Source organism: Heteronotia binoei, chromosome 6 (assembly GCF_032191835.1).
Source record: "Heteronotia binoei isolate CCM8104 ecotype False Entrance Well chromosome 6, APGP_CSIRO_Hbin_v1, whole genome shotgun sequence".
Lineage (NCBI taxonomy): Eukaryota > Metazoa > Chordata > Lepidosauria > Squamata > Gekkonidae > Heteronotia > Heteronotia binoei.
Window position 1 is genome coordinate 107,990,427 of NC_083228.1, and position 18,653 is coordinate 108,009,079.

Consider the following 18,653-nt stretch of genomic DNA (forward strand, 5'->3'; position numbering starts at 1 on the left):
TAACTATGGTCAGCATGTTTGATTGCCTTCATTTTTGGCACTGCAGTTCCCATAATCATCTCAAACTTGTCAGCCAATTTTTAAATGTTTAGATATAATTTCTGATTAGTTATGCTTGCCACAAACAGACAGCCTTAGCTTCAGTTGCAAATAGCTGGGGGGAGGAGAGTATGGAGATAACCTGGGCCAAGATGCACTGATTGGCTTGATTTTTTTGGCACTGCAATCCCCATGATTGTCCCAAAACTGGCAGCGAGTTTTGAGGCTCCTAGCTTTATTTTCTGGTGTGTTATCTCTGTCATGGATAGACAGACAGATGGATTGCCAGACAGACAGATGCTTCCATTTATCATCATAGATACTGGGGGGCCAGGCAATTTACTATCGATACATCTAATTTTCACCATGGCTAAATTTGTGGATACTTAAATCCAGAAATTGAAGCCATGCACAGACTAAACAGATCTTATTACAAATCTGAAAAAAGAGCACCAGATTTTCAGAAAAATCTAGTCTATAAAATGGGGGGAGGGGGTGTTTGATAGAAGCAGCATTGGTACTTTAAGAAACAAATACCCTCTGCCTTAATTATAGTACGGGTTGATAGGCAACCACAACAGTATTGCCAGTCTTCAAACACTGGTTTCTGTCATCAACAGCACAATCGGAGGGGGGGGGAGTACTTTGGGAGTGGACTTACCGATACGTTGGTGGAAGTGGCACATACGCCAGTGGAAGAGTGGCGGCGCCACAGCGGAGGAGAGTTACGTGAGCACAGCTCCGCTTTGCCACCCCACCTGAGTGCAGCGGCGCCTGAGGGCTGTGCCTGAGTGAAGGCATAAGTCTGGCGGAGCGGGCCGCAATGGCAGAAGAGGGGGAGAAGTCAGGGGCATGGCCAAGCTTAGGCAGCTCCCTAAGAACTTTGAGCTATGACATGCCCTAATCAAGCGGTGTAAAGTTACGCCCGCGAAAACGGCGGTGTATCCCATAGGCACTCATTGAAACCGAAAACAAAGGTTGTCCCCGCCGCCGCGGGAGCTCGCAAACCCCTTAGGGAGCGGTGTAATTGCCTCACCAATCCCCTCACACCCCAAGCCGGCGAGCCTCCTCCTCAGCAGCCAATCGCAATCCTAGAAATACTTTTGCTCAGCCTCACGTGTCATGAGCCCTGACGAGGAGGAGCTGGAAGGGTTAACAGACCTGGAAGAGCTGCCAGCCAGTTCCTCAGCTGAACAAACAGCAGCTGGCCCATCAATCACTCTCCAGGCACCAGTGTCAGCTGTTGACAATCATTCTCCTCCAAGTTTTCCTCCTCCTATCTCAACAGTTCGAAGCAGGCTCCGGAAACAACTTTCAGAGCGAACACATGATGCACGCCGATGCTTCAGATCTCTCAGCCCTGAGTTCTAGCAGAGTCACCGCCACCCAGGGAACAGGCTGATTGAGATTCCCATATAGCTCCCACCCAGGACCTGGTAACCTTGTGCAAGCAACAAGTCTGTTCTCTGACTTGCTTCCACGCTCCTTCCTGATCCTGACCTACTTGATTTTCTTGGCACCCTGACCTTTTGGCTTTTGGACATTGACTTCTGATTCCGGTTTGTGATTCTGCATTGGTGACTTGGCTCCTGCTTGACTTCCTGGACTTTGACCTTGGACTGGCTTCGGACTCCTGTCTGCCTGCACCCTGAGAACGTGACAGATTGCTTCCACCACACACTCACTCCACAAGATGGACGAGGAGGCAAGCAGAGGCTCTGCGCAGCCAGCAGCCATGCTCACTCAGGTACAGTGCCTTACTCAAATGGTGGCTCACCTGCAACAGTGAAATTAACAAATTGAGCAAACCTTTGATCTGAGTAGCATAAGAAAGCAACAAAACAGTAGTATGTCAAAATGTGAGAGTGTCTGTTAATGGCTCTATTGTTATTGTTCTTTTTGGTCCAGGTTTATAACAATAGAGTCATTAACAGACACTCACATTTTGACATACTACTGTTTTGTTACTTTCGCATGCTCATGCTACTCAGATCAAAGGTTTGCTCAATTTGTTAATTTTACTATTCTGTTATTGGATCTTATATTTGCACCATTTTACATTCTAAACCCCTGCCTACCAGATAATTCTACTATTCTGTCATTGGATCTTAAATCTGTACCATTTTGCATTCTGAGCCACTGCCTACCAGCTACGTGTGGCTCTGCTCACTGTGCCGGATTCCTCGTCTGATGAAGTGTACTTAGAGCACACAAAAGCTTACGTTCTGAATAAAACTAAGTTTGTCTTAAAGGTGCAATTGACTCCTATTTAATTTATGCAGTAGCTCACAAAGTAGAATTGTTGATAATGTTGACGATAGCTCGTATGACGATTGCTAAAAATTGGAAACCCCCACATACCCCCACGTTTGAAATGTGGTATGATAATTATGGGACCAGTTGTAATGGGTAAGACAATGGATAATCCTTTCTTTTAAAATGATACTGATTTGGCTATAAATTATGATTTCCTTTGGGCCCTGGTTTTGGAATTATTTGGGAATATTTCCTTTTTGCCTAATAGAATGAATTGGAGGCTATTTCTTAATTCTTAATACTTAGCATATCATGTATTGTTTTTGTAAATTGTTTGTTATATGCATCCAATGATCTAAATTGGATTGTTGTATGTTAGATTTATTTCCCTATGTTCCCTTTGTATTGGATTAGATTCAATAAAATAAAATCTATTATTTTAAAAAAAACAAAGTAGAATTTTTGCTCACAAGACTCCACAGCTTAGAGCAGGGATGTCGAACTCATTTGTTATGAGGGCCAGATCTGACATAAATGAAACCTTGATGGGCCATGTCAGGCTGGGCCATGTGTGTACCTATTTAAGATTAGATAGCAGAGGACATAGACAAACATGATTAAAGTTTTTTTTAAAGAATTAAAAAAAAACATGTCATGTTTACATTGTTATGTGTAGGTTCTTCTGTCAAACTAGTGAGAGAGGATAGACCTACATATAGAATCATACCACTCCAAGCCAGGGCCAACCCAAGGGTTTTGGCCCCATAGGCAAATGACTTTGCTCTCCCCCCACCTCCCTAACTCAGACCACCCTCAGTGGGGCTGGGGCTTGTTATGGTGCCCCCCTCACTGATCCTGAAAAGAGGGGAAGGTCTTGCATGCTACCTGAGTGCCTTGGCATGGATGCACCTGGCAGGGAAGGCCTTGTCCAGACACCTCAGTGTGGCATCAATCCTTTGACATCACAGGGTCTGGATTACAGTCCCTTAAATTCTGGGGGTTACATGGAAGACATATAGGCAAGTTGTCCAACAAATAGTGATCTCACACATTGTGAACTTTATCCTTTAGGAAGAAATATTTAACCATACATTGGTTAAGTCTTCTTTGTCTTCTTCTAATTACATCCATCTAAGTCCACTGGCCTCACCTGACTTAGAAAGTGTGGTAACAAGATGGCATTATCAGTCCAACACTTTGAGCATTGTACAATATTAGTTCAACAAATAGGAAGTACACCACAAATAAGATGTTTATTGTTGCAAATTGATTCTTATGATTAGCATTGTTTCATTGAGCCATTGGGCTGACAAAGACCAACTGAGCTGAGACAGAATGGCAGTCATTCCATTTGCACTAACAGAGTTCCATCCAGCATTAATTTATCCCACTATTGTTTACCAATGAAGTACATCCTATTTAATTATGAAATAACATTGTGAACCATACCAACCACAGTGAGGTACAAAGAAATAATTATGAAAATCATCCCCTTCCTCAAGATGTGCTAAAATAAAGGTTGGAGAAATTATCTACAACTTAGATTTATACCAATCCTAGGAAAAATACTCAAAGTAATGAACAGAAAATTGGTTTGGAAGAAAAGAGAAGAGAACATCATAATTGGTTTAATGCAGCAAGTTTTCAATATCAGGTGGTCTAAATATAGGATACAGTTCAGCCAAAGACAAACACTTTTAAGCCACCACTATGTTCAGTGGGAGAGTAGAATACGTGCTTTGATTTTTCCCATTCAAATTGTTGGGATATAGACAACTTTGGCCAAGCATTTCATGTAAAAAATACTAGAGAAAAAAGGCATGCAGTTTCTGTGCCCACCCTATTAGGACTGAGACAACTGAGGAAAACATCTCATTTGTGGGTTAATTTTTTTATGAGTTCATTGAGTGGATGGAGCGGATGCGAGAACCTATGTTCACAAAGTATTAATGGTCTGGATCCAAACACTCCCATGAATGAACACTGAAACAGCTAGGCAAATCACGGAAGAATAGAACAGAGAGAGAAGCTATACAGCTTTCACTCCTACCCACACTCACTCCAGCAGAATCAAGACACCACTTTTGTAATTTGTTAGTAATGAAATATATTTGGCAGCTGCCAGGGGATGAGGTACAGTTAGGGGGAAACCAGTGTATGAAAGCTCACAAGGCAAAACATCAGAACAATTCTGAACATTTGATCAAAAGCAAAGTTTTTTCAAGTTGTTTGCCATTCTCAGTTTGTGATTGAATTATAAATATGAAGAGTAGTTACTCTTCAAATTCAAATTGGACTTTCCAGGGCATGTTTGGTTTCTGTTTAGGATGGTTTCTTCTCATCAAATGATGTAAATATTAATACAGTTTTCACTCTCTCAGCCCACTTTTAGCTGATATAATACCTAAAGGAAGTAAGAATATCAAGGACGTTCTACTGGTAGTAATACTTATCATTGCAGTAACAACTTGAAGATATTTGGATGGCTCCACTTATCTGTTTCTTGCAGCATAAACAATTCTTAGGAAAATGATGAACATCCTCTTTAAATCTCTTTAGCTGTGAGGGGTTTTTTTCCTGAGATCTGGACCAGGTATGAAGTGTGAAAGCCAATCAAACAAAAATCCAGCATATTTACTTCTCCTTAATAGCATCTTCAATATATCTAATTCTCAACAATGATAAATCTGTGGATATTTACATCTGGAGGCTGGCACCATGAACAGACAAAACATAATTCTACAAACCAGCGGGTTTGCAGAAAAATCTAAGCAGGAATACACTGGGAGGTTAACCCATCCCCCAATGAGAAATGAAATGTCTCATAGCTTCAAGATATGGATGTCATTACTGGTCATTGCCTTGCCTTCAAGTCTTGGTTTCTGATAGTACAAAAGAGGGGAAGGGGCAAGGCCACTTCCAGGGTTGATTTGGCCTTTGAGGGAGAACTCATGGGGCCAGGTCTGACAACAACTATCCGATGACTTGATACAACCTGACATGCAAGATTCAGTCAGGACTGGCTGCTTTCTACTATTCAACAGCATCTACTTTATGAAAGCTAGGGTGGTGCAGTAGTTAGAGCTTCAGAGTAGGATCTGAGAAACCTCAGTTTGGATAATTATTCTGCCATGAAAGCTCACTGAGTGATCTTGGGCCAGTCACAAAATCTCAGCCTAACATTCCTCACCAGGTTGTTGTGAGGATAAAATGGAGGAGACGAGAATGGCGTAAGTTGCTTTGGAGCTCTGTTATGGGAAAATGTATCGTATAAGTTCTGGAAGACCTGTAAAATGGAGCTCTTCCACCAGACCTTTAGATGAGGCAGTGGGCATCTCCTATCAGACCTCCCCCTAAGGAACTAGGGACCATCTGTCTCTGTTGAGGCATTGACTGTTGTTGTATTGTTCTGAATTTTAGATATTTTTAATCTGTACTTTTAAATGCTGTAATTTTAAATGTTGTTGAGTTGTGATGGAACCCACCATGAGCCCACTCATGAGAATAGTGGGATACAGATCCAATAAATAAATAAATATTAGTGAAGTAAATAAATAATAACTATAATTTAAGATCTCCCGGAATTACAACTGATCTTCAGACTACAGAGATCAGTTTCCCTGGAGAATATGGCTGCTTTGAGAATAAATTCCATTAAAAGGGATCCAAATCTTTTTGAGCCTTCAAGCAACTTTGGAACTTTGACACAGCATAGTGTGTCAATTGCAAAATAGCTGCCACAAAAGGTGAAGCCAACCACTAAATATCAAGTAGTGACATCATGCATAACCATAATGCTGATTCTTCAACATGTCAGGCAGCCGCTCTGTTTAACAGGATAACTTTTTAAATAAATATATTCTTTTTAAGACCCTTGTGCTATGGTTGCACATCTTGCCAAAGCATTTAAAACAAAAAAACCCTACTCTGCCAATTAAATCTCCAATGGGCAAAACCCTCATCTTGCCACACTCACTGTCTTAAAACACTTGGCAGGCAGCAGAAAAGGTGTTGGGGGTACCACACTAGAGACCATTGCTCTAGAGCATTATACTACACTGAGGCCCCTCCCCTCTCCCCATTCCCTGTCCTCCAAGCTCTGCACCCAAATCTCCAGGAATTTCTCAACCCAGAGTTAGCAACTCTACATCAGGGCAGATAAAATATAGGTGGGTGGCTAAGTGAGGAGAGATGTAGGTAGGGAAAGAAGAGAGGAGATGGAGGCTGCCAGGATGAGGGAAAAGGGGATACAGGCAGGGCTCTTCTTGTAGAAAAAGCCCAGCAGGAACTTATTTGCATATTAGGCCACACTCCCTGACATCACCATTGTTTCACATAGGGCTTTTTGTAGAAAATGCCCAGTAAGGACTCATTTGCATATTAGGCCACACCCCCTCATGCCAAGCCAGCCGGAACTGTGTTCCTGTACGTTCCTGCTAAAAAAAAAAGCCCTGGATAAAGGGGAAGGTTAGGTGCCCCTCACAAATCCTTGGAGATTCCTTATGGTACAACTGGACTAATGACTAGCACTGCACAATTGAGCCATAGTTTTCCCTATTTTGTGCAGTTCCTGCATTGTGCAGGGGTTTGGACTTGATGATCCTGGAGGTCCCTTCCCACTCTATGATTCTATGATTCCCAGGCTGAGGCTGCCAGGGACAAGTAGGAAAGAGGAAAAGCTAAAAGCAGTGGAGTAGATAAAGCAGGTTGGCTTTCAGGTGGGAAGGAGAAGGAAGCAGAAAAAATGGAGATTGTATGAGGGCTTTGAGGGAAGAGTAAGAGGAAATACTAGGGGAAATGAGATACCTCCCAGAAATCCTTGCCAGTCCCCTGGTGGTGGGGGGTGGTTTCTATGATATTAAAGGTTTCTTGGAAGATTTTAGAATTCCATGACAACATAATCCAGGGACTACATTACATCAAGATTACAAATGATATTTACTTTAGCATTTGACATTTTTATGTTCCATCCTTTCTATTCTGCCCTATATTGTCCCTGTGTTAGTTCCAAAATCTAGAGAAAATACATTCCAATAGTCTGGTAAGCCTAACAGATAAAAGGACCAAAAACTTCTGTGGCTGTGATACGAATGCCAAGTGTACAGTGTAGAATTCTATCCACAAAAAAGTATGCTATTTTCCATATCAGATGTCTAAACTGAGGTCAATCCCATGTAAAATGGGCTCTGTATTTCATGCTACAGGAAGATGTCTTTTCAAAATAGCACTGGTTCGGCTATGTTGTGCCTTGTGATATAAACTGCTGATTCCCCAGTGTTACTACTTAGAGGGATCTGAAAGATCAACATGGTTAGCCACTGAAGAGAGGCTGAATTTATATACCTTATGGAGTAATTATTGGTCCCAGAAGGGGAGTAGAAAAGATTCCATCCCCTAAACACCCCTACAGTAGCTTGTGATGTTGTTTGGGAGATGCCACAACATTTATAAGCTGTTTAAATAGTTAAGACTTTTACTGCTCATAAGATAAACACCTTGGCATGGTCTCTTGGACTCAAGAGGAGAAGCAACAGAGTTGCAAGGGATAATAGATGGGCACTTTTTTCAGTCAAGTTGTATTAGCATTTGAAGTAACTAAATGTCTGTTGGTATTGGTATAAGCCTCAATCATAAGCCCTTGATCCTCAGACCACACATAAGGGAAGATCTGCAGCCCTCTCAATATGCTTGGTCATCAATTTATATAAATAGAACAAAGTGCATGGTGTGGCTTCTGCTTTTTCAGTTTTAGCATGTGCAAACACATACCCTAAATAAATCTAGATATCTGATTGTGTGTACTGGAAATGAAAAATACATATGCTATCTTTTTCACACACTACTTATTTCATGTATCAAGAGGCTCAGAGGTAGTGTGATCCCTTCTTATGCATACTTGGAGCACCAAAATTGTAATTACTGAAAAGGAGTTTAGTAAATAATGCATATACTATAAAACATAAGGAGGTTGCTATCAACCCAGCGAGCTCTCATGGCACAAGTGGGGATTTGAACCTGGGTCTTCTAGATACTAGTCTGACAACCACTACACCAGACTTTCAGTTTTTTCACACCCCAGAAATATTATTCTTAAGCTACTTTGGAACCATATTTTCAAGAGGAAAAATGGGGTACAATTTTTTTAACAAAAATGAAATTGTGCCTCTGTATTTAGAACCACTTTTTTCATGTGTGCATACCAATTCCGGCTGAATGGCTGACTAATAACTAATAGAAAAGTTAACTTATCAGTTATGATAAATGGACAGTTAGTCACTATCTGGTTAATTCATTAAAATTGGTTAATATTCTTATTTTAGGTTAATGAAAGCCCCTACATTGTTAGACCTAGTTCAAAAGTGAATTCTTTTTGAGTGGATGCTTTGACTAGTTATCGGAATTGTCAGTTTCAGTCCTAAGCAGAATGATAGCCTTCTAAGTCATGATTTTGCCTTCACATTTCTAAAGCAGTCTTTTTCAGTGAATACGTGACACTTCCCCAGATATTGGAGTGGGAAAGCCCTAGTTCAAACAGAGATTCTTGCGGATTTCAACCATGTGGGGCTCTGGTTTACAACAGGATTTTCCTGGGATTTATAGAAATTGCTTGTTCATAGGATTTTTCATTGGCAGCAGAAACTCAGCTTTTCTTTTGATACCTTCACACTATAATATGGATAGCTTTCAATATTCAAAGTTTATCCCAAGTAATGAAACATTGTTATAAAGAATACACAACCATTTTTCTGCAAATTTGACAGCATGCAAAATTTGGGTTAAATCAGGTTAGCACAGTCTAAATTTACTGTAGAAATCCATCCCTGTATGGTGTCCAAAATCCAGAAGACAGTCATCCAATTCTGCTAGATCTCACATATGACAGTAAATACAATGCTAAATACAGTACAAAGGGGTAACATGAGGAATTTAATGTAAATGGTTGTTTGCAGTACCTTGTGGAAATCTACTGCACTCAAATATGGATTGTGACAGACTGTTGGAAGGTGACAGACTGCTAGAGATGACTCTGTCACTTGATAGGCTAAATCTGCCTCCCAAGCCAATGGATTTGGCACTAGAATGGGAGATTTTGAGCACAGTCCATCAGAATTCTCTTATATAGTTGCCATTTTTTTCCAAAGGTACCTTAGAACTTCCCTGAAAATTGTGTTTCCTGTTAATTAGGAAAGTGCCATCTGAATATTCAAGTATTAAATACATCTTATGCAGCATTTCTCCTTTGGTCTAATCAAGCTGATTATAATATGAATATACCTTTGCATCCTGAGTTCCTTCTTTACAACGCCCCTCCCACCTCCTGACTGAGGTGAAAAGACACAGAGATCTCCATTCCTACTCATATCTGGCAAAGAGAGCTTTCACTCTCAAAACTTATACTCCAAAAATCGGAGTGATCTTCAAAATGCTACTGGCCTCGAATCTGACTGTTCTACTGCAGACCAGCATGCCTTACCCTCTGAAACTATTAATGGGATTCATGATTATGGATCAAGCACAGCCCTAGAGGCTGGCTAGTTGTTCTCACTTAATTCGATGATCAAAAGAATTTCCAAGCAAGAATCTACAACTTCATCCTTTCCTTTTCTTTCCTTCTCTCTCCTTCAGTATATACCAAATGTGCCTTTAAGTATGAGAATGCTGTTCATGCAAATTTGCCCTAAGGGGGGAAAAAAAGAACACTGGCATTCTTGTCTTCATTCCATTGATATCTCTGACAAGAAGAACTTCAACTACATCCTCTGCTCTAGATAAACATGGCTTTAATAAATACAAATTACTTTTGTGACCAGCTAGTTAATACATTCAAAATGAATCTTCTGAGCATTACACATTTTAAACAGAGAAAGGCCTCTTTGCCTTTCTCAACAAAGTCCTGGTAGAAATATGTTATTTTCCCTTCTTGTTAAATAAGAAATACTACATCTACGTTATGTTTAACAGAAGTTAAGCGTGCCTTCAAATCCATTGCTAACTGAATCACTGCTTGCAGGAAATTTATCTTGTGTAAAACAACTCTTAATGTATTCCAGCTTTCCAGAGCACCAAAGTTTCTAAAACACTCCTAGTGACACAAACGCAGAAACTCCTAATCTGCAACCTACGAACATGTGAAGTCCATAATACCTCTTTTCAAATCTCCAAGTAGCCCGTTTACTACTTTAAAACACCTATGATACTCCTTGGAAGAGGTCCTAAATTGCATTTGAATTTCTGAGTTAGCAAACAAATGTGTGTAACATGCTGCCAGACTACTCCCATTGAATATACATGAACATCTGCTAAGGAACATATGTCATTCTGGCTTGAACAATAATGAAGAACTGGGCTGTTATGCCTTATATTAACTTAGAACTCAACCTCACAGCCCCCATGATCATCATTATTTAAAGCTTCTACAAATAATTAAGGTTTGATCAAAGATATGTAGTATGGTGGCTAAGGATAAGACACTGAGTACATTCCTGCAACACTTACTTAGAAGCAAGTCCAGGATCAAGTAAATTTATATTATTTCAAATGAAGATACCTAGGCCCAGGTTGCAGGCCCCATTTTTGGGTGTTCTGTGTGTTTATATGTTTTATTGAATTATTTTAGATATATTTTGTTTTTAATGCTGACATGTTTTAGCGTTTGATGTACACCACCTTGAGAACCTATTTGGGTGGAAAGCTGCCACAGAAATGTTTTAAATGAATTTAAAAATAAATATGCCTTGGGGAGTGGGTAAGGAGACAACATTAATATAAGACTTGGGTTAATCCTGGATGAGGGACACCAAGCTTCTGTTTGCAAAAAAGCAAATTAGCAATTAAATATCCAGAAAGAACAGGACAATATCAATCATGTGAGGTTCTTTCAATTGAACAAAATTAGATTAAGGTAGGTTAAAATTGGATAAACAAATGGAAATGTTTTCCTTTGAAAGGTACAGTTATGGCTCTACCTTTCAATTAATGTCATAAACTTGTATGGTGGGGAGTGTGCAACAAGTCACGTACAACTTGTGTGCAACTAAACTTATACTCATGGCCTGGGAGGTAAAGCATTTTGTACATGACCCATTGCTCTTCATTATATTTCTTTGTTAGACAGAGTTTTGGGCAGAATTTGTAGATAAATACTTAACAGGAGGGGCTCTGAAACTTCATTATCTTCTTGCTGGTAAGGACAAACATATGACTTAAAGGGAGCTCTACATTACAATAACTTTACTTCATAAAAGGTGGCTGGAAGTGGTGGGAACAATCTTGTCAAATCATGTATAAACTAGTCAGCCATGAAATGATCTTATTTTTCATAGTCTGTTTCACTATGTAAACTTTATCACTGACTTGATGCTCTAATTTTTATTTGCTGCATTGCAAGCCAGGCATTTGTTTCCCTGGTTTTCTAAATGTCACTGCACTGGGTTGTATCCGCTGATTCTCTTCCTCTAAGTGAGGAATCCTCTTCCCAGTACAAATAGCCTGGTGCTGTTAGAGGAATGCTTGCTCAGTTGGAGGAAGGCTCTCCTTGCTTAGTTGGAAGGAGTCCAGCCCACTGGTTGCCAGCAAATAAATTTTAAAAAGCAGTGGCAAGGGAATATATTTATAAGGAGTGACAAAAACATCACAAAGTAGTGAGCAAAGTTTCAAGTTCATTAGAACTCTTCTTAAGACTTTATAAGGAGCAAACATATAAGGCATTATATAATAAGACATAAAAACATAATAAGCATTATGTTTCTGGCACACCTCTCATATTCTGTGAGAATACAGAATCATAGAATTGGAAGGAACCTCCAGGGTCATCTAGTCCAACCCCCTGCACAATGCAGGAAACCCACAAATACCTACCCCAAATTCACAGGATCTTCATCGCAGTCAGATGACCATCTAGCCTCTGTTTAAAAATCTCCAAGGAAGGAGAGCCCACCACCGCTTGAGAAAGCCTGTATATGCTGTATTTAATCCTCTTGAATAGGTGAGATGACCATTTTTGTGTGTGTGAAATGGGCAGTGTGTATTCCAGACATGGTAGATGCTACCAAAACCCTAGATCTTTGGGGATATGCACTGACACATACTGAAGCTGCAGAACATGCATGTCTCCCTTTTAAAATTAAACAGCAGTCACATGTACCAAGACTGTCATGCAAAGTACACTCTCCTGTTAAGCAAGATAGGAGCATGTAGAAATATAACACCTGAAAAGAGCTATATCCTGATTTTTTGTTGTTTCAAAATGGAACAGAGGGGGTGTGGTGCAGGCTTTATTAAGTTAGAGTCTTGAAGAATCTAAGAGATTTCACTTCCCAAATGGACAGCAGCCTATCTGGAATTCCAGGGCACAGTGCTCCTAAATATGGAGATTCTGTTTAATGATTAAGATTACTTTCCATTCTACCACATTAACATTTCACTCATGCACACATTAGTGTCTGTGAAAACATCCCTGGCACATCAAGGAAAGCTTCCATTAAACATAGGAGTTAGGGTTGGCCGGTCCACCACAAGAAATATCTGGGAACTTTGAGGCATGGAGCCAGGAGACTTTCCCATTCCCTAATATAAATAAATAAAAATATAGCAGTGCTGTTCCCTTGAATACAGTCGTCATTTCCTCTTCCTCTTTTTTGCATTCAAATGGTTCCACAGCAGCTGCACTTCCACTAAAATGAAAGTGATCTCACATGCACACAAAGCAGCCAAAATAAACAGTTTGCATGCCCACACTTTTGTGATCTCTCTGAGGCAATAGTATAGATAACTTTACTCACCAGAGTTGCTGAATAATCTGCTGTATTTAAACCAATTTATGGAGAAAGAGGTCTAGGGGGTGAAGTTATTCTCTATCCCATACTTAGGTTCTGGTTAACTCTTTACTATCCCTTTTACTATGCAAACAGCAAAGAGAGCCAGTTTGGTGTAGTGGTTAAGTGCGTGGACTCTTATCTGGGAGAACCAGGTTTGATTCCCCACTCCTCCACTTGCACCTGCTAGAATGGCATTGGGTTAGCCATAGCTCTGGCAGAGGTTGTCCTTGAAAGGGCAGCTGCTGTGAGAGCCCTCTCAGCCCCACCCACCTCACAGGGTGTCTGTTGTGGGGGGAGAAGATATGAGAGATTGTAAGCCGCTCTGAGTCTCTGATTCAGAGAGAAGGGCAGGGTATAAATCTGCAATTCTTCTTCTTCTGAAAGGAATGCAAAACCAACAGAGGGATTGGACTCTCTCACACACACATACACAGAGAGAGATACGCACACACACACATGGCTCTTCCTCCCTGCCCCCTCTAATAGCATTAGTCTTGCTGAGACTTCCTCATAGGCTCCTCCTAGGCAGAAGCACAAACTTGCTGAGATTGAGAGAGAGCTTGCTGAGAATTTGTGAGATTGAAAGGGAAAAATATCTTGAGGATGTAGTGAACAGCTCAATGAAAGTGTCAACCCAGTGTGCTGCAGCAGTGAAAAATGCAAACTCTGTGTTGGGGATTATTAGGAAACGGATCGAGAATATAATGGCCAATATTTTAATGACCCTGTGGGTGTGGCCTCATTTGGAATACTGTGCACAGTTTTGGTCACCGTATCTCAAAAAGGACAATGCAGAGTGGAAAAAGTACAGAGGAGGGTGACCAAAATAATTAGGGGGTTGAAGCCTTTTCCCTATGAGGAAGGGCTGAAGAGTCTGGGACTTTTCAGTTTAGAAAAGAGATGCCAAAGGGGGGACATGATAGAGGTTTACAAAATTATGTATGGGACAGAGAGAGCTGACAAAGAGAACTTTTTCTCCCTCTCCTAAAATACTAGAATTTGAGGGCGTCCAATCAAGCTGATGGGCAGTAGGTTCAGGACAGACAAAAGGAAATATTACTTTACATAGTGAGTGATTAAAATATTGAATTTACTTCCAGAGGATGTAGTGATGACCATGGCCACAAGAATAAACAGCTTTAAAAGAGGATTGGAGAGATTCATGGAGAATAAGCTACTAGCCATTGTGACTGAGGGAAACCTCCATATTCAGAGGCACTAAACTTCTGAATCCCAGAGCCAGGAGACAACATCAGGGGAAGGTCTCAGCCTCTATGCCCTGTTGTTGGTCATTCAGAGGAACTGGTTGGCCACTGTGTGAGACAGGATGCTGGCCTAAGTGGACTACTGGTCTGATCCAGCAGAGCTCTTCTTATGTACTTATGCTGATCAAAAAAATTGAATCTAATTCCTTTTTTAAAACCCTATAACCCCCTCCCTTATTGCCTGACTTTATGTCAGTCGTTGGGGATCAGTGAAGGAACACAGATGTTCTTGACTTGTGAATCTCTCCCCCCTTGCTGTTTAGGAATTTCAGGGGCTGTGGACAGGTTAGGAAAGGGAGAGGTAGTGAAATACTCTGCCTATCGCATTTCATGGGGAAGGGCCAGCTCAGTGGTTGACTCTGCCTCTCAAACCTAACTTGGCTTTCTTGAGATGCTCAGCTGACACTGATAGAGGCAGTTTATAGTCTCTCTCTTTTTAAGATGCTACTGGTCTCTTGCTGGTTTTTACTAGTACAGACAAACTAACCGGGCTAGAGTTCCTTGGTGCTGGGGGGTTGTAGAAATACAAGTGTTTCATTCAAGAAGGTCTGGATTTCCTTACCTGCAAACTGAACCAAACTCCAACAAGTTGCAGGAAACCACTCCTAAGAGCATAGATTCCAAACGCTGCAGAACCCATCCTTGGGGCTTTAAAGAGCATTCTGTCTGTCTCTCCCTCTCCCCTCCAGTTGAATTCATCTTTTTCTCCCTCCCCGCTCCCGGTAATGGAGGCAAAGGACCAAAAGTTCCGTGATTCAAATAAGGATGATCAAAAGAGGAAATGAAACTTTTTTTAAAAAAAAAAAGTACCATTGGCTGATTGATCGTTTCCCTGCTGCGACAGAAACCCAAAGCAAGAGCCTGAGGCTACCAGCAAGAGACAGGCGAGTGTCAATCATGAGCGATTTGATTAAGGGCAGTTGGGGGGGGGGGGCGGTGTTGCGTCCGTGTGTTCTGACTGAGTCATGTGCTGGGAGGGGAAACAGGGCGGGAGGAGAGGAGATGGCCAGAAGGGGTCTCCCAGGAGGGATTGGGGCGGGTGGAGTGAGTGAGATGGGAAAGAAACCGTGTAGCGAGCAGCGTCCTTTGCTATAAATCCAGGAGGGAAGTCAAGCGAAGCCAAGCCTATGACAGTCCGGCGCGCCTCACCCAAGGGACTGGGCTGAGCTCGAGGGGGCTGCTGCTGCCTGCTAGGAAGGTCCAGAGTTTGGCTTACCCAGGTCCTTCGGCTAATTGATGCCGTTGCTTAGCCGAGCAGACAGAGAGACAGAGAGCAGCTTTCCAGCATCTGTAAGTTGCACAACCGCCTCCGGCTCCAGGCGCAGACTGGCTTGTAAGTTTCTCCTCTTTTCTTGTAAGTTTCCTTTGCCTTCGGCGTGTTTTGTTTCCTGCCCTCCCAAATACGTTTGTAACTTACATAAAGTTGACTTTTCTCACCCACCCCATTCCCGCAGGTTATCACCCCTTTTTTCCCCTCCCCATTTGTTCCAAAGTTTTGAAAGTTGCTGCTAGACAGGCAGGTCTTGGTTCCCATTGCTGGAACTTGCTAAAGGAAATACTGGGGGGGCAGAAGAGAAGCCACAGTCTGTTTGCTGCAGAATATAGAATTCTGATTACTGTTTATATAGCTCACATTCCTCACCACTTTGGTTTGTGTGAGAAGGCAGATTTTTGGATATAAACATAATCCAGCCCAAGTAAGCCCCACTGACTTCAATTAAAAGCAATTCACCTTCCCACCGAAGTGAATGGAGTTTTAAATATGCTGACCTTGGTCCGAATCATGCACTTAAAAAAAAAAAAACATAAGAAAGTTGATAACTGCATTTAGTGTATTTTAATTTGCTGAACTATTGCATAGCATTAAAGTTTGTACCTTGGTGGAGTCTGTCTTGTAAACACACTTCCCCAAGTCTATTAAAGACCAGAAAGTGTTTGTGCCTTTCCAAACTTGAAAAGAGGTGGTAGGTGGAGCGTGTGCTTTGTTTCTGTCATGTTGGAAGTGAATCTCTTTATTTTATTTGACTGCCAAAACAATCCTTTTACTGACAAGAGGCCACAGTGGAGACAGCTTGGTTGTCCCAAGGCCAGCTCCTTGAAATCATGACACAGATTTATGCGCCTGGAGGAGATAGAGAGGGCCGGGGCTCATGGGCTTATCATGTGAACCCTCTCCTATTTCTTGTCAACAGGTCTGAGGCACCACTTCACGAAAGTGACAGACCCATAACAAGGCATGAACTTTCCAACTTTGCTGCAACTGTTAATATATAGGATAACCTCAAGCATAATTTTGACTGGAGAAATCAGTTTAAAGGATGTCAGTCTGCTCTGTCATATTTTCATTGCATTTGTTTGCTTGTTTCTTGTCTTTGTTTGTACCCAGCGTTTCTCCCTAAAGGGGGGGGGGGGGTGTTCTAAAGCAGTTTGCATTGTTTTCCACTCCTCCATTTTATACTCACAACAATTGTGCGACTTAGGTTAGGATGAGAGAGAGTGACTGGTCCAAGGTCACTCAGCATTTAAGACAAATGGTCAAGGTCATGGTCCCATGTAAAGCTAAGCACGCTTGCATCACTGATCTCAACAGATATGAATGCATTTAATTCAGGTGTGGATTGTAGGCAAGGGCTGCAATCCTGCGCATTCTAGGCTGGATAACTGTTTGTATGTTTGTGGTTCTTTTTAGGAGCTTGAATTCCTCCTTCCCTTCCAAGAGGTATCAAAAACTGATACGACTAGTTGTAGGTTATTGGCTAATGTGGTTTATAAGAACTGTCTCCTGGTAAACACTGCAGCGAACTCTAGTCTTAGGCTGAAGATCAATATTTGTAAAATCTGAAAAAAAAGGACTTTTACCCCAGGCCATCAAGATTTGGTTGTTTTGCCTGTAATTTTGATTTCTTTGCTTGACACACCTTTCTAAGATTATTGACACTAGTAGGTTTAGATGGGTTTGACTCTGTTTAGGACAGCACTGAAGCCTATTGATGTATGTTTCTGAAAGTAGAAGAAGAAGAAGAAGAAGATATTGGATTTATATCCCGCCCTCCACTCCGAAGAGTCTCAGAGCGGTTCACAATCTCCTTTACCTTCCTCCCCCACAACAAACACCCTGTGAGGTGGGTGGGGCTGGAGAGGGCTCTCACAGCTGCTGCCCTTTCAAGGACAACCTCTGCCAGAGCTATGGCTGACCCAAGGCCATTCCAGCAGGTGCAAGTGGAGGAGTGGGGAATCAAACCCGGTTCTCCCAGATAAGAGTCTGCACACTTAACCACTACACCAAACTGGCTCACCAGAAATTAAATGTTTACTATTCTTTCTGTTTGTAAATACTATTTCTGCATATGGAGAGTAAAAAGGGAGGGCAGGATGAAACTTGGTAAAGAATGTGGATGGCAGGATATAACAAGGTCTCTGGTGATCATAAAATTATAGATGTCCTACTCTTACAGAAAAACAACCTACCCACAAGCTCAAGATTGGGCCCTGGGCCCAGAATTAGACTCAACATGTTGGTTCTAGACTTGGACCAAGAGGGAGTTACACTGGATCAGTAAGGAATGGCCAATGGTTGCTTCATACATGGCCAAAGTAAGAAGCTACTCAATGTGTTCTCTGCCTGTGGCTGCTTTGTAAGCTAAGAAGGGCTTAGCCTCTCCCTTTAGTATTGACATGACCACAGACTGGAAGAGGGAATGGGGCTACAGGACAGCACACCATTTGGCACATTGAGTTGAAACTCAGATCCCTCCTGCACATGACCCCTCCACATGTTAATCACAGGGAGGGGCAGTGGGCAGGATTCCTCTAACCCTGTCCCCCTGCTTCCACGCAATCTCTAGGATGTCTCCTTGCTGTGAACATGCATACAAAGGGGACCGCTCATATCCCCATCATCAGGCGCTGCTTGCCAAATGTTGCTGATCGTGGAGACAGAGTATGCATGTGGATACTTCCTCTGCTTGTAGTCCCCACACTCATGAGCTGAGCTGGGCCACCCCATGGTGCCTGCTCATCCTTGGAGAGGTTATGTGTATAGGGCTACAATTGCTTTAGATATAAAACCCTTCAGTGTGCTGAACTGAGAGCCCGTGGGTACAATCCTTTCTTCTGCCTAGCAGTTACAACAAAGATGAGGGAAGGATTAAAGAAAACAAAAACAAAATTGTATTTTAAAAGAACGCAAGTATTCTTTCTGTTACATAGACATGCCCACCCTGCAAGGCAGCCTTTGAGAGTGCATTATAGCTGCCAGAGAAAACAGAGAATTAAC

The 18,653-nt window shown here is 41.7% G+C and overlaps 2 protein-coding genes across 3 annotated transcripts in view; both read left to right on the forward strand.

The window, feature by feature from the left end:
- Positions 1-18,653, forward strand: part of GYG1 (glycogenin 1) — a 571,889-nt gene that overhangs the window by 288,720 nt on the left and 264,516 nt on the right. The window lies entirely within an intron of this gene.
- AGTR1 (angiotensin II receptor type 1) overlaps positions 15,697-18,653 on the forward strand; it is a 59,806-nt gene continuing 56,849 nt past the window's right edge. Inside the window, exon 1 of the mRNA XM_060242319.1 lies at positions 15,697-15,731. The gene's annotated coding sequence lies outside the window, so the exon portion shown is untranslated. The remainder of the gene's footprint in view (positions 15,732-18,653) is intronic.